Here is a 17,568-nt window from a genome sequence, read left to right on the forward strand (position 1 = left end):
GGCGGGGGGGGGGAGGAGTATGCAAGCAGATGAGAGAGCAAATGAACCAAATGCGATAGACATTAGTCTCATTGATAACTCCCATTGTTTCATGTTCTCTATGTATATAAATCTCCTCACTGTATTTTCCACTGAATGCATCCGATGAAGTGAGCTGTAGCTCACGAAAGCTTATGCTCAAATAAATTCGTTAGTCTCTAAGGTGCCACAAGTACTCTTTTCTTTTTGCGAATACAGACTAACACGGCTGCTACTCTGAAACCTGGCATTGCTTAGTGTGTTACTGGATGGTGCTCAGATACTATGGTAATGAGGCCTGGTACAAGAACCTCCATGTGACGGAATAAAATTGCCCATGATCAGCATTCTAAAATCATAAGCATGGCCATCATGCATCAGACCAGTGATCCAGGTGCTTCAAAGGAATGCAAAGAACAGGGCAATTTTGAGAGATGCATCCCGTCGCCAGTCATCCAGTCCCAGCTTCTGGCAGTTGGAAATTCAGGGACACCTGGAGCATGGGATTTGCCTCGCCGACTATCTTGGCTAAGCCATTGATGGACCTATCCTCTAGGAATTTAACTAATTCTTTTTTTAACCCAGTTACACTTTTGGCCTTCACAAGATCTCCAGCAATGAGTTCCACATTGTGTGAAGTACTTCCTTATGTTTGTTTTAAATCTGATGCTTATTAATTTCATAGGGTGACCCCTAGTTCTTATGTGAAGGGCTAAATAACACTTCCCTGTTCTCCATACCATCACCAAAGTGGTCTCTTTTCTAAGCTAAATAGTCCCAGTCTTTTTAATGTCTCCTTGTATGAAAACTGTTCCATACCCCTCATAATTTTTGCTGCCCTTCTCAGTACCTTTTCCCATTCTAACATAGCATACGTCAGATACAAAAAAATCATGAGTTTGTGTTAAATAACATAAGATTTAAAAAAAATACATTTTGGCCCAGATCCTCACAGGCACTTAGGTGCCTAAATCCAATGATTTCAGAAGGAACTAGGTGCCTAAATACCTTAGAGGATCTGGGCCTTTGTACTTCTGTCTTCTGGTTTTTGAGGCATTAGGATTCCCGGTATTGCCAGCTCTCATGATTTTATTATCAGTCTTGCTTAGTTAAAGCCCTACGTTCCTGGAGACAAGTGTGATTATGCAAGACTCAACTTCAATTAAAAAACAAGTTTCTAGCCCTTGTGATTACAAAGAAAAGCATGAAAGTGTGACAAGTGAACAATAAAGGCTCAAAAAACAGAAGGCAAATAAAAAGAACACACAATTTATTATTTATTTGTTTAAAATTTATTATTACATTTAAAAAATCGCATGATTTTTAAGACAATTTCATAATTTGGAGGGCCAGACTCACAATTCTTAGATGTTTGTGACTGACAATACTAGATTCACATTTTCAAGACTTTCTCTGCAATCATGAGAATGAAAAACTTAAAAAAAGCTTAAAAAAAAAAAAAAGCTGAGAGTTAACAGCAAGTATCCAGGAGCTGGGGCTTTATGAAAAACACCAAATGTTATGCTGTGTTCCCTCTAAGCTGCGCGCTGGGGCAGCTGCCCAGGAATGTTTTGTAGTGCCCTGCAGTTGATTAACAGAGCCGCCCACATCCAGCCACAGCATGTGTTCAGGTGCCCCTCCCTCACCACTGCTTCACGTTGCTCTTGCCCTCTGCCTTGGAGTCCCTGCTGCTCCTAGAACCCTCCTGCAGAGAGGGGAGTGCTGATGTCAGGGTATCCCCCCCACCTCTGTACTCCAGCAAGGGAGATGGGATAGCCCAGCTCTGGAGGACTTCGAGCAGGAGAGGGTCTGAGTCTGAACGCTGGGTGAGTGAGTGCTTTACCTTAAAGAGACAGCGCACGGTCTCTCAGAGACTTCCCAAGCACACACAATCTCTCTCTCTCTCTCTCTCACACACACACAGTCTTTCACACTCACCTCCCAACACATACTTCTGGTGGTGGTGTTTGTTGTTAGTACTTCTTTGTAGTTTTTGCAATGCACATATATTCTCTGTAATTTTATTCTTTCAAAGTATGTTATTTTAGTTTTTTGACTGGTCTGTGCATTTCATAATTTTTATTTCTCTCTTACACTTAAATTTAACTCTTTGAATAGTGAGCTCTAAAATGCGTAATCTGTCCTGGCTGGAGTAATTTTCCCTATGGTAACTTTTTAAAAATATACACTTACAGCCTTTTCTGTAAGGCTAGGCAAGACCACATAACTGTATCCAACAGCACCATTTTTATATGCACATAAAGACTCATACCACTGAAACTCTGTGGACCATCTTAACTTGACCTCCTCAGCAGCTTCTCCTTGGCTCCCTCTATTTTGGTGATGTGTGTTGCACACTGGTGTGACTGAGTAGGCCTTTTCCCTCTTCCGCTATGCTTCTTTCACACACAAAACTTGTAAAGTTAGTTCTACTGTTCCCATGATTTTCCTGGAGGATCATACAACATATGTCTCCTTGTGACAGACTCCTCCACACTTGTTTCTTATCATGCCCCTTTTTTTAATAGCGTGGGACTCATGAGCACGTCTTCCTACATTGTTTCCCCAGATAAGACCATGCCCTATAGGCATTTGTTACCCCAACAGGGGGATTGCTGCCTCTTTTTCAAATAATTTACTGCAGATGTCTTTATTCCACAGCACACACCAATGAGATCATGTGCCTCATTAATAGCATGTGTGTGATACAACCAAATATACCAATTTTTTGCAACCATCTTTTGTTACTACATCCATTTTTAAAGAAATTAATATGAAGCTCAGAAACTGGTTTATTACAAATAATACTTAATGCTCATGTCGCTCTTCATAAATTGATAATGCTGCACACATATTGACTAATTCCTTGAAGGTTTCTTACAGGGATTGGTTCCTAGGTTAGTGTTTCTGTGGTGTGGTGTGTAGTTGATGGTGAGTATCCGCTTCAGGTTGAGGGGCTTTCTGTAAGCAAGGATTGACCTGCCTCCCAAGGCCAGTGAGAGTGGGGGATTGTTTTCCAGGATAGGTTGTAGATCATTGATGATGTGCTGGAGAAGTTTTAGCTGGGGGCTGTACGTGATGGCCAGTGGTGTTCTGTTATTTTCCTTTTTGAGGCCTGTCCTGTAGTAGGTGACTTCTGAGTACCTGTCTTGCTCTGTCAATCTCTTTCCTCACTTCTCCAGGATCCCTGCCTGCTGTGGTTCTGTGTGGCTCCCAGAAGCAGTGGCATGTCCCCCTCTGGCTCCTACACGTAGGGGTAGCCAGAGGGCTCTCTGCACACTGCCCCGGCCCAAATGCCGGCTCTGCAGCTCCCATTGGCTGGGAACCACAGCCAATGGGAGCTACGGGGGTGGCACCTGTGAACGGGGCAGTGCGCAGAGCTGTCTGGCCATGCCTCCACATAGCAGCCAGAGAGGGGACATTCTGTTGCTTCCGGGAGCTGCTTGACATAAGTGCCACCTGGAGCCTGCATCCCTGACCCCCTCCTGTGCCCCAACCACCTGCCCCAGCCCTGATCCCCCTCCTGCACTCCGAACCCGTCAACCCCAGCCTGGAACCTCCTCCTGCACCCTAAATCCCTCATCCCCAGCCCCACATCAGAGCCCGCACCCCCAGCCGGAGCTCTCCTGCTACTATGAATCAACCTCGCATTTCCTCTCATCTTCCTATGTAATCTCTAGTATCTACTCTTTCTCTTCCTCATCTAACGCTTCTGCCAACTCTGCTTGGCCATCATGAACCGAGCAGCATAGTTTCCACCGCCAACTCTGCTCTCCCACTCTTGCTGCGCTACCGACCTTCTCCATGTTGTCTGTCCTGAGCTCCCGCCTCCGTGAAAGCTACAGAAGACAACCATTCCCTACTGTTTTTCAGCTATCGTGAACAGAGCAGCACCTCTTCCGCTGCCACTCTGCTCTCCTACGTTTCGCGCCCTTTTTCCAGGATTACCCATGCAGGCACCATAGCCATGAAGCCTGCTCAGATCTCCGCATTCGAAAATCTCAACATTGGTTCTCCACTTGTAAGGTAACTCCCTTCTCTTCATGTGCCAATACATATCTATGCCTGTATCTGTTATTTTCACTCCATGCATCTGAAAAAGTGGGTTTTTGACCCATATAAGCTTATGCCCAAATAAATCTGTTAGTCTTTAAGGTGCCACCAGACTCCACGTTGTTTTTGTGGATACAGACTAACATGGCTACCCCTCTGATGCTCTGTTCAAAATTATAATATTGGCACTGTCTAGCTACTCAAAACAGATGACTGCAGAACTATCCCTGAGGAGATTTTATTTAAGTAGAAATGTTATATTGATAGTATGGTCTTTACTATACATTATTATATCATTTTGTTCAGTTTTTATTTATAACTAAGGGAATCTGTGACTCAGGGGATAAGTAATGGGTTCCAGAGCCCTTCACCTCCAGATCTACAGTTCTAATCAAGGCTAGATTGGCAAGGGCTATAAATTGTTACCATCTGATGTCTGTTTGGTCACCTATGTTACTAGAGTTGGTGATTTCGGTCAGTTTTCTAGCAGATGGATGTCTGCCTCACAGTTGGCAACTGTGAGCAAAGAGGTCAAGGATTACATGAGCGGTGGCTGTCCCCTAGATAGATGAGGCACCTTAATTTAAGGCTCAGAGGGGTAGCCGTGTTAGTCTATATCCACAAAAACAACAAGGAGTCCGGTGGCACCTTAAAGACTAACAGATGAAGAAGTGGGTTTTTTACCCACGAAAGCTTATGCCCAAGTAAATCTGTTAGTCTTTCAGGTGCCACCGGACTCCTCATTGTTTTAATTTAAGGCTCTGTCAGGGGACTGAAGTCTGAACCTGGCAACACCACCCAGTGGCAGGAGACAATGACCAGGGGTAGGGGAACCCAGGCCCTCCCTGTTCCACTGGGTTCTGACCCTGGGCCATGTGAGTAATATTTTAACTGTGCTGCCAGATTGGTGGCTCCCCCCATGCCGGCTCCCTGGGCCATTTCCTACCCTGGTTTCAGATCCTCCACTGGCGCCACTGGACTGCATTTGGATTCCCCCTGGAGTTCATGCTCTGGAGGATTTTCCTCTATCAGTCACAGCCTATCAGTCCTGGCCCTCAGACCTGTAGCAGCTGGGCAGTGGGACCTGGTCCCAGCCGTGTGGAGCCCTGGCAGTTTCTCTGCAGAAGCTTGCAGCACACAACTGCTCCACTTCGCTGTCCACCTTCTCTGAACTGAGCTGCTCCCTTTTGAGCTCAGCCTCCAATGTGAGCATGCCCAGCAGGGGTGACTCGGCAGGGCCTTCTGGACCCAGAGCTGCTCATTAACCCGTAGTTCACCAGTGTGGGTCTCGTGCACCCCATCACAGGCTGCCAATATGATGCTTTTCATGGCCACTGCATTCACATTTTTTAAAAGATTCCTCTTATTGACTAATCTTTGTCGTTCTTTGGACTGCATGACAGGCATTGTCCAGGCTACCTACACATGACTCAGTACATTTTGTCTGAAACTAAATGCTTGGCTGGATTTAATTGTATGTGTAATGCAGAAAGGTCCTTAGCTGGAACATGAGATCGAGGAGAATGGATTTGGTAACACTGCTGGATTGTTTTATGCTGGTATTACACTAGATGGCACTATCATTTAAGCAAAATGAACCAAACCATTTGAATTGTGCATTAAAGCTTGATGCAGCAAATACTTAATTCTGTGATTAGTTCAGAAGTCATTGGGACTCTTTGTATGACTAAAGACCCTTCACAATGTTTACAGGATTAGGCATCTGGCAAACATCCAGATTATGTCCACATTTTAACCTTGAAAATTTGGATTTTTCAGATCAAACTGTTTTCTTAGGAAAATGTATGAAAACATGTATTTGCATATAAGCTTTTCAGCCTTCTTGCATTTCTCCCCTTCAGAAACTGTCCATCCCTTTTCAAATTTCACCGGAAAATATGTGTATCTCTGTGATGGGGTAGGACTCACCATGCTAGTGCCTCCTGCTGAACATCTTGCAGATTAGCTCCACAGGTCAGTACACTGACTCCCAATGGTGTCTCACCCACCATCACTTCTGCTCCTGGACCCAAGAACTGCGGCATCCAAGAACTGCGGCATCCTCTTCAGGACACAACCTTCCATCTGTGCCCACACTATGCGCTCCCCACTTCTAGGGGACAGTACTGCAGTCCACTGGGCCAGCCACTTTCTCAAAGGTGAGGGAGGGCGGGGCCCAGGCCCTTCCACTACCCCAGGTCCTGGCCTAGAGACCTATAGATGGCAGCCACATGCTGCATCCCCTCCAACCTCTCAGTCTACTTCCCTGGGCCATTCCCCCGCCGCCCCAGCATCTTCTTTGCCCTTATCTCATGGCCTCAGCATGCCAGTCTTAGCAGCCAGCCAGAAGCTCGCTCTCACTTCCCTGATCCTGCCCAGCACTGCTCTGTCCAGGGTGCTAACTTTCTTCCTCCTGCAAGGTGGCCAGTTCTCCCTCCTCAAGCTCCAGGGAACAACTGCACCTACTTTGGGCATGGAACTAGCTATCCACACTGCCATAGTAATGAGTAATCATTATAAGGAATAATCAAATGCTTATTAATGTTTTAAAAGCAAATGTTTGTACTTATACAGTTTGTAAGGGCTGTTGGACATCTGTATACTTGGATACTCTGTGAGGTGTGTTGAACCAAGTGTGTCGTGTAAGAAATGTTTAAGGTACAAACATATACACATATGTATATTATAATCCTGACCAAAGCCCATCTCACCAACCACCAACTAAGTATAAAGGCCTCCTTATGTCACCCATAGGTTATCAAAGCACAACTCTACACCCTACGCCTCTGTCATGATCCTAGGCCTAACATTCCCAGGTCCACTATAAGGGACTAAAAACAATTGAAAAATAAAATCTGTCCATCAGTCGTATGAGGGTATGTGCAGAGTAAGGGACATATGGGGCAGAATGTGTGGATGGGAAAGTAAGGTGGCCACATAACAGTGTTTAGCCCACTGGGCCACCTTCAGTCCATGCATTATGCTTTTCCTCGACAGGTAAACATCCTCCCCATAAAAAGACAAAAAGCAGGGGAATGGAATAGGAAGAGAGCCTGAGACATAAGCGCTTGTGTCAGAGACCTGGTATGAGGCAGAACTTGCTCACAGAATCTGGCAAAAACAGGGCTGATATTGCAGAAATACACATTCCTAAGAAGTGCTAGGCACAGATTATTCATGCAAACACATCCTGATATCAAGTGATACCAGAACATCCTGATATCAAGGATGGCACAAAAGCATTCCCCTAGAATAACAGGAACACATTGACCCCTCCTAAAAGATAAGGTCAGGATGACAGTACATAATAGAGATGTTTTGATTGAACCAACATGTACAAGGTGATGGGTGATAACTAGCCATGTCAGGGGGTAGTAACTAACTATGTCAGAGGCAGTACTAATTTGTTTGTATCAGGGTATAAAGATGTAACTCAGAGGGAGTATCTTGGTCCAGCCGACGGGGGAATGGAAAGTCCCACCATTCACTGAGATCCGTCCATTGTCATGGGCATACACATTTTAGTATCCTCGTAAAGTCTGCCAGGTGCTATTACTGTGCTTTGTCAACAATAAACCTGGCCTGGTGCCTTCGTACCTTAACGAATCTTGTGGTCATGAGGTGGTGCACTCGAGGTCTGCTGTGTGGCTGCCTGCGCAAAGCTGGGGCAGGACACAGGGAGAACGCACACACGCAGCCGAACACCTAACATTCTTTCTTCTGCTTATTCGTGCCATACATGTGCTTATATATCTTCTGTGTATTCTCATTTCTGTCTCTCTCTCATTTCTAACTCACTTTTCTATAACTTTTATACTTCCATAACTGTGATTATTTAGTGTAAATAAAGAGTAGGCAACTATATACTGTACCTGTACAATCAAAGGTGTCCATACACTTATCAGTGCAGAAGGAACTTTTAGTAATGTTATACACAGCAACTACCATAAATCCCCTGTGCATTTAGAGGAAAACAGACACCAACCACCACATTTATCTATTCTATTGTATTTTGTAAAAATCTGTGTATTGTGTCCATTTTCTAAGGTCTGAGACAGTTACAAATCTATTTAAAAAAAATAGTTAAAATTATCACAAACACTTCAGTTAAAAAGCATAAAGCACATTGTATGGAGTTCCAATAGCTAATATGTATCACAGGATTGATGATAAACTACAACGTCTTTTACCCAATATCTAGCTGACTAAAATCAAAGGCAGACTGAAACCCATATCATCAGATGGCTATATTATGACCTATAGTTAAGGCTGCGAGTTTGTCACGGAGGTCACAGATTCTGTGACTTTCTGGGACCTCTGTGACTTCTACAGCGGCCCTTCGGCTGGCCCGGGGGTTGCCTGAGCAGGCAGCCCCTGGGCCAGCCACACTGGCCGCTGCTGGGGCAGTCTTGTGCCACTGTCCCCCTTCCCCCAAGCAGCAGCAGCAGTTTGGGTGTAGGGCTCAAGGCTGGGGGTTGGGGCATGGGAGGGGGTGAGGGTTCTGGGCGGCACTTACCTCGGGGGGGGGGGGGTTCCCCAGAAGTGGCGACATCCCTCAGCTCCTAGGTGGAGGCGTGGCCAGGGGGCTTTGTGCGTTGCCTCTGTCTGCAGGCACCACCCCGGTTCCCAGCCAATGGGAGCTGCGAGGCGGTGCTCAAGGTGGAGGCATGCTGCCTAGCCACGCCTCCACCTATAAGCAGAGGGAGTGGGATGTCACCACTTCCAGGGAGGTGTGGAGCCAGGTAGGTAGCCAGGAGGTGTGCCAGCCCCGTCAACCCCCCCTCCCCAGTAGCAGCAGCAGAGGTCCCGGGCCGCCCACCCCTCATCACCCATGGTGCCCCCAGGCCTCCCCTGCCCAGCACCTGCAGCACCCCTGGGCCACCTCTGCCCCCAGATTTAGTCAGGGGTATATAGTACAAGTCATGGACAGGTCACAGGCCATGAATTTTTGTTTACTGCCCGTGACCTGTCCATGACTTTTACTAAAAATACCCATGACTAAAATGTATTCTTACTTATAATACATTAAATGAGTTGAGGGTCTCATTCTAGTTCTTATTGGAGAGGTGTCCCAATTACAAAACTATCACCATTATTGACACTAATTGGTATCCTCAACAGACAGATCAAGGAGAACATAAAGACTGAACAACACACTCACCTCTAGGTCAGGGTTGAGAAGTATTGCCAACCTCAAGCTTTCAAAAATCTTGAATCAGACCTGACATTTATTTGCCTTCTGGATTTTGAGTCCTTAGGATTCACATTTTCAGGCTTTTTTCTATAACCATGAGGGCCAGAAACTTACTTTATTTTAAATGAAAGCTGAGAGTGTCACATAATCTCATGACTCCAGTAGCTGGGGCTTTACATTAGGGGCAATGTGAGACAGCTCTTATTGTTATGCTGTAGTCTGAAGTCCTGTGGCCTGAATTCTCAGTTACACTAACGTTGCTTTATACTAGTGCTTTGGCTCCTTTATACTGACAGTGTAAAGGTGTAAGTGAGAATCAGGCCCATATATCTCTAGGATTGGCCAACCTGCATCTTTCACAGTTGGACATTACTTGTTTTACAATTCATAGGGTGAGATTCTGTGCTGCATAACTTAGGGAGCCCTGGGGACCTGTCTAAGTTACTGCAGTCTCCCTGGGCAGCAATTCCCAGAACCGCTGCAGCCCCATTCTTAACACCCCCTCGCTGCACCCACCTCCAGCCCCACCCCCAAAGTGCCCTCTGCTGAGGCTTGCAAAGGGGTCATCAGAAGGCAGCTTTTGCATCTGTCTTTCACAATGTGTGCACCAGAGGAATCCTTTTAATTATGGAGCTTTCAGGGCCCTTTTATGCTGCTTTTGCCCTTTTAAACAGCATCAAGAGGCCAGAGATAAGAGTGAGGCTCTCACCTTGAGCCTTATGAACCAAATCCTGGCGTCTTTACTCATTCCTTATTCTGTCAAAACTCCCATTGATTTCAGTGAGAGTTTTGTGTGAGCAAGTATTTCTGGATTTAGCCTCCCCATATTAACACATTAAAAGCTAGATATAAAAAGCAATCACAGAGTTGAGTCCCAAAGAGCAGCAGCAGAATAAAACATACTATTTGTCCTAACAAAAAGGACTTGCATTCCATAAGAACATAAGAACGGCCATACTGGGTCAGACCAAAGGTCCATCCAGCCCAGTATCCTGTCTACCACATTGGCCAATGCCAGGTACCCCAGAGGGAGTGAACCTAACAGGTAATGATCAAGTGATCTCTCTCCTGCCATCCATCTCCACCCTCTGACAAACAGAGGCTAGGAACACCATTCCTTACCCATCCTGGCTAATAGCCATTAATGGACTTAACATCCATGAATTTATCTAGTTCTCTTTTGAATCCTGTTATAGTCCTAGCCTTCACAACCTCCTCAGGCAAGGAGTTCCACAGGTTGTGCACTATGTGAAGAAGAACTTCCTTTTATTTGTGTTAAACCTGCTGCCCATTAATTTCATTTGGTGGCCCCTAGTTCTTATATTATGGGAACAAGTAAATATCTTTTCCTTATTCACTTTCTCCACACCACTCATGATTTTTATAGAGTCATAGAATCATAGAATATCAGGGTTGGAAGGGACCTCAGCAGGTCATCTCGTCCAACCCCCTGCTCAAAGCAGGACCAATCCCCAACTAAATCATCCCAGCCAGGGCTTTTTCAAGCCTGACCTTAAAAATATCTAAGGAAGGAGATTCCACCACCTCCCTAGGTAACGCATTCCAGTGTTTCACCACCCTCCTAGTGGAAAAGTTTTTCCTAATATCCAACCTAAACCTCCCCCACTGCAACTTGAGACCATTACTCCTTGTTCTGTCATCAGCTACCACTGAGAACAGTCTAGATCCATCCTCTATGGAATCCCCTTTCAGGTAGTTGAAAGCAGCTATCAAATCCCCCCTCATTCTTCTCTTCCGCAGACTAAACAATCCCAGTTCCCTCAGCCTCTCCTCATAAGTCATGTGTTCCAGTCCCCGAATCATTTTTGTTGTCCTCCACTGGCTCTTTCCAATTTTTCCACATCCTTCTTGTAGTGTGGGGCCCAAAACTGGACACAGTACTCCAGATGAGGCCTCACCAATGTCGAATAGAGGGGAACAATCACGTCTCTCGATCTGCTGGCAATGACCCTACTTATACATCCCAAAATGCCATTGGCCTTCTTGGCAACAAGGGCACACTGTTGACTCATATCCAGCTTCTCGTCCACTGTAACCCCCAGGTCCTTTTCTGCAGAACTGCTGCCGAGCCATTCGGTCTCTAGTCTATAGCGGTGCATTGGATTCTTCCGACCTAAGTGCAGGACTCTGCACTTGTCCTTGTTGAACCTCATCAGATTTCTTTTGGCCCAATCCTCTAATTTGTCTAGGTCCCTCTGTATCCTATCCCTACCCTCCAGCATATCTACCTCTCCTCCCAGTTTAGTGTCATCTGCAAACTTGCTGAGAGTGCAATCCACACCATCCTCCAGATCATTTATGAAGATATTGAACAAAACCGGCCCGAGGACCGACCCTTGGTGCACTCCACTTGATACTGGCTGCCAACTAGACATGGAGCCATTGATCACTACCTGTTGAGCCCGACAATCTAGCCAACTTTCTATCCACCTTATAGTCCATTCATCCAGCCCATACTTCTTTAACTTGCTGGCAAGAATACTGTGGGAGACCATGTCAAAAGCTTTGCTAAAGTCAAGGAATAACACGTCCACCGCTTTCCCCTCATCCACAGAGCCAGTTATCTCATCATAGAAGGCAATTAGATTAGTCAGGCATGACTTTCCCTTGGTGAATCCATGCTGACTGTTCCTGATCACTTTCCTCTCCTCTAAGTGCTTCAGAATTGATTCCTTGAGGACCTGCTCCATGATTTTTCCAGGGACTGAGGTGAGGCTGGCTGGCCTGTAGTTCCCAGGATCCTCCTTCTTCCCTTTTTTAAAGATGGGCACTACATTAAGCCTTTTTCCAGTCATCCAGGACTTCCCCGGATCGCCATGAGTTTTCAAAGATAATGGCCAATGGCTCTGCAATCACATCCGCCAACTCCTTTAGCACTCTCTGATGCAGCGCATCCGGCCCCATGGACTTGTGCTCGTCCAGCTTTTCTAAATAGTCCCGAACCACTTCTTTCTCCACAGAGGGCTGGTCACCTCCTCCCCATGCTGTGCGGCCCAGTGCAGCCATCTGGGAGCTGACCTTGTTCGTGAAGACAGAGGCAAAAAAAGCATTGAGTACATTAGCTTTTTCCACATCCTCTGTCACTAGGTTGCCTCCGTCATTCAGTAAGGGGGGGCCCACGCTTTCCTTGACTTTCTTCTTGTTGCTAACATACCTGAAGAAACCCTTCTTTTTACTTTTAACATCTCTTGCTAGCTGCAACTCCAGGTGTGATTTGACCTTCCTGATTTCACTCCTGCATCCCCGAGCAATATTTTTATACTCTTCCCTGGTCATTTGTCCAATCTTCCACTTCTTGTAAGCTTCTTTTTTGTGTTCAAGATCAGCAAGGATTTCACTGTTAAGCCAAGCTGGTTGCCTGCCATATTTATTATTCTTTCTACACATCGGGATGGTTTGTCCCTGTAACCTCAATAAGGATTCTTTAAAATACAGCCAGCTCTCCTGGACTCCATTCCCCCTCATGTTATTCTCCCAGGGGATCCTGCCCATCAGTTCCCAGAGGGAGTCAAAGTCTGCTTTTATGAAGTCCAGGTCCATATTCTGCTGCTCTCCTTTCTTCCCTGTGTCAGGATCCTGAACTCGACCATCTCATGGTCACTGCCTCCCAGGTTCCCATCTACTTTTGCTTCCCCTACTAATTCTTCCCGGTTTGTGAGCAGCAGGTCAAGAAGAGCTCTGCCCCTAGTTGGTTCCTCCAGCACTTGCACCAGGAAATTGTCCCCTACCCTTTCCAAAAACTTCCTGGAAATTGTCTGTGCACTGCTATATTGCTCTCCCAGCAGATATCAGGGTGATTTTATATACCTCTATCATATCCCCCCTTAGTCTCCTCTTTTCCAAGCTGAAAAGTCCTAGCCTCTTTAATCTCTCCTCATATGGGACCCGTTCCAAACCCCTAATCATTTTAGTTGCCCTTCTCTGAACCTTTTCTAATACCAGTATATCTTTTTTGAGATGAGGAGACCACATCTGTACGCAGTATTCAAGATGAGGGCGTACCATGGATTTATAGAAGGGCAATAAGATATTCTCCATCTTATTCTCTCTCCTTTTTTAAATGATTACTAACATCCTGTTCTTCACAGTCTGCTTTGGTCTTAACTATCTTGAGCAGTTTAGTATCATCTGCAAACTTTGCCACCACACTTATTTACCCCTTTCTCCAGATCTTTTATGAATATTCCATGAGGATTTGATTTTCTATCCAAGGCCAGAACTAAACACATTACTCTTCTTTGCACTAATCTGTGTATCATTCTGTCTACAGTCAAAGCCAAGACACAGCAAAAAAACGGAATAATAAAATACTCATATACAAAACTAGGTTTATCTGTTATGTTAATTTGGCAAAGCCACAGCATGCGCTTTCCATTAGCTTTGGAGTTTGGGATGAAATGCTTAGCATGTTCACATGTATGCTGTATACTCTAGATGGGGTGAAAAGCTCTGTCCAAAGTTTTAAGCTGTATTCGTTTTTATCTCATGACACCTTCTATTACATGCCGTTAATAGCCATTAGGATTTAGATAAAAGTTTACTCTCATGAATAGGAGAAGTGTTGCAGGTGGGGAGCAAAATGATGCCAACTAGATGTTATGTCCAAGAGCTATCTTGCTGGTACAGGTCAAGCATGAAACTGCACCAATGCTGTGAGTTGCACACTGCTGCTCCTTTGTAGGTTCTGAGCCAAAACTCATTGAAGTCAATGGAAAGAAATCCCACTGATTTCAATGCGCATTGGATCATGTCCCAATGGAGCAGTGTGCTGCCTTTCCTATCACGTGCTGCAGGTATCAGCACACACTTCAGGTGACCGTACACCTCCTAAGCAGACTGCATTGCCTTGAGGCTGTGGCGTGCAGACCATCCTGGTAGCCAGTCCCCCTCCCCAGTGATGAATAGAACATTAATTTGAAATCCTGCCCAGATGCTGTGGAGGGTGTGGGAAGATACAGCTCCCTAAACCCCATTCTCTCACTAGTGTATTCACTCAGCACCTAATTCCTCCACATATTTCCTTTTTGATCACGTATTCAGAAGTAAATTAATTAATACAGTGAGCGATGAATGTTGAAAGGGTCCTCAGCACAGCCTCTAAAATCACATGCATGATTGAAAACATTTTGGCATAGCCATGGCAGTGTTTCAGCACCTGGAAAAATGTAAGCCTGGGAAACTGGGGGCAATTATAGCAGCAGCTGCTGAAAACAGAAGCCAAGAGTTTAATATAGCCCTTTTTTTTCCCTGCAGAAACTAAAAAATTGTACCTGTGGGAAATAATGTAATTTTCTCAGTTTGAATGGAACATGAAACTCCAACCTTTAATAAATATCTGTACTAAATATACATATATTTTTCTACTCAGCAAAATTCATACAATTAACACACCTCACTAGGTAAATTTATTGGTATATTATAAACAGTTTAAGTCAAAATAACAGCTCTACATTCAAGGCTTTTGTAATTCTGTATCAATTAAATCTAGAGAAGCACAGAGTGACTTATAAAAGTATTAACCCTGAGTAAAGACCCAGGAAAACTTAAGTTCAAATCCATCTTTTATTTTATTAACCTGTTGACCAACATCTCCCAGGGCTAGTCTACAAGGGGTAGGTTTACCAATTATACTGGTATATTTAAATTTATATAGTTATACCAGTATAACTCCCCATAGGCACTTTTATTCAGAGTGACTGAGGGAGGGGTAGTTTAAACAGCTCCGAAGTAACATAAGATAAACCAACGATCATGTACTAAGAGTGTCAACATGGAGTTATAATGGTATAACTATCTCAGTTTAAAGAAAAGGAGGACTTGTGGCACCTTAGAGACTAACAAATTTATTTGAGCATAAGCTTTCGTGAGCTACAGCTCACTTCATCGGATGATGAAGCTTATACTCAAATAAATTTGTTAGTCTCTAAGGTGCCACAAGTACTCCTTTTCCTTTTGTTGATACAGACTAACACGGCTGCTACTCTGAAACCTATCTCAGTTTAAATTCACATCTTAGCCTATAGCTGTGTAGACAAACCCTTGATTGCAATATAAAGCTTATTTTTAGGACAGTCATCCTCCATTCTTTGCACATTGCAACTTTCATTAATTTCATTTCAAGCTTGGGGTGTGCAATTAAATCAGTATAAGGCCCTTAAGAAGACAAGTATAAAACTTCCTTTCCTCACAGTGTAAACTCCAAACTTAATCATTTATGTGATATTATTTTTATCATTCTCACCCTCCCATCCCGCAACCATGGTAACATTTAATCATATAACAGAATCATAGAATGATATCACAAATTCAGATGGCCAATACAATACAAAGAAAAAAGTCTTGAATTCTTTGTTGACCCATGGAGTTGCTAACAATTCACTTTAGTAATGTACCAAAAATAATATATCAACCTCTTTCTATGAAAGAATTAGATACAGCCTTAATATTTTTAAGTTTCCCTTCAGAGCAGAATCTGGAAAAGATAAAATCTGAGGACACTTTCACTTATATTTTTTCTGCTTAGTGGGAATGTGGCTAATTGTTCCAGTTTTGTCTATAGTCCAATTTTAAGTGCTATAATTCACAAAATAACAAACAAAAGAAACCAGTACTTCTATTATTTGTAAAAAGAAAAGGAGGACTTGTGGCACCTTAGAGACTAACAAATTTATTTGAGCATAAGCTTTCGTGAGCTACAGCTCACTTCGTCGGATGCTCATGAAAGGTTATGCTCAAATAAATTTGTTAGTCTCTAAGGTGCCACAAGTACTCCTTTTCTTTTGGCAAATAGAGACTAACACGGCTGCTACTCTGAAACCTGTCTATTATTTGTGTAGTTCACCTAATAGTTTTGTTTATTTTCTGATTATACGATATATAATTGTATTGTTTTCCTCTTCTTATCTGCTCTGATACTGAAACCAGACAAAATATTTTAATCTAAAAAAAGGATATGGTTAGCTATACATCCAACAGAAACTGAGTAATAAGAGTTCCCATGTTCTAGAGACATCCAGGTAGTAACTCAAGAACTCAGAAATTTCAAACCGAATTTGAGTACAAATATTGTATAGTTTATTTTATAATCAGCAAATAAACTAAATAAATGAAAGGCAAAACCAAAATACATGCCTTCCGAACTCTTCAAACACAGAATGACATCATCTATCTACAATGGCACATGTGCTTCTGTAACACATCTGTGGCCACAAAGGACTTCATTGTTATATAACAAAACAGAACTCTGGTCCTTCTGCTCCAAGAGCTTGATCTTGCAAGGTGCTGTGTACCCTCAACTCTCAACTCAGTTGGCTGCATTCTGGTGGAAAGGGTTGGCCTTCTCTTCAGTGATATCAGGATTTACAATATCCCACTCTGTGATTCAGCAACCAAAGAGCACATACCAAGAGGAGGCATAGATTAGAGCAAGACTGAGAGTCAGGTGACTTTCAGGGTAATTTTTGCTGGCAGCCCTGTAGAAAACGTAATGAAAGCAACGTAATTGACAGTCTATGGAAAGACCCTGAGGATATTGTGTGTGCCTCCAGGCAGAAATTGAGTTAAGTGCAGTAGAGTACATGCGGATGAGATGGTCAAAATCGTGTATCCCTGATTATTTCTTTTTCCACTACAAGTTTTTTTTTGAAAGGCAGCTGCTAAAACAATTTTGGGGACTTTCATTGCTAATCACATTATGACCATATAGTGACTGAGATGACTACAGAAGAGTCACAGGATGCATCAACCCTATCCCAATATTAAATCCCATCCCTGTGGAGGAGAGCTATATAGGTGAAACACAGGTGCGGTACAGGTTTGTTTCTAAGTGATTTGGAACACAAATTGGATTTTAATTTATTACTTAATTCCTAGCCCCAAACTTCTTATTAGCATATTAAAACCATGAGTGCAGCTAGGTATAGGCATTTTCTGTGTAATTAATTTTGTACTGATTTTTATAAAGAAATAGTCCATAAGAAGTACAAAAGAAGATGACTTACAGCTTGTATATATGCCTGATTATTGTACACTTCATGGGATCTCCAGCAGAATTATGCAATTTTACAACTCATCAAAGCTGCATAAATACAAGACAATATGATACTACATAAACATAGCACATCAGTGTGCGAGTGTCAACAGGGTGACTGGCCCCTTTAAGAGGGAGTGAGGTTCAGTGCACCTGACTGATCACCCGCTGCCCACTAGGGCTTAAGGGAAGGTACCTGGGCCTTATGAAGGGGGAGACAGGTGCAGCTGGTTGGCAGATGCCTACAAACACT

The 17,568-nt window shown here is 43.9% G+C and overlaps 1 long non-coding RNA gene across 1 annotated transcript; it reads left to right on the plus strand.

Annotated features, from left to right (window-relative positions):
• The first annotated feature begins 1,704 nt into the window (after positions 1–1,704).
• On the plus strand, positions 1,705–7,647 carry LOC140906768 (uncharacterized). Its single transcript, XR_012157239.2, has 3 exons — positions 1,705–1,844; positions 3,892–4,044; positions 5,934–7,647. It is a non-coding gene; the product is annotated as an uncharacterized LOC140906768 (long non-coding RNA).
• Positions 7,648–17,568: the final 9,921 nt, after the last annotated feature.

This window comes from Lepidochelys kempii, chromosome 1 (assembly GCF_965140285.1).
Source record: "Lepidochelys kempii isolate rLepKem1 chromosome 1, rLepKem1.hap1, whole genome shotgun sequence".
In the NCBI taxonomy this organism is placed as follows: Eukaryota; Metazoa; Chordata; order Testudines; family Cheloniidae; genus Lepidochelys; species Lepidochelys kempii.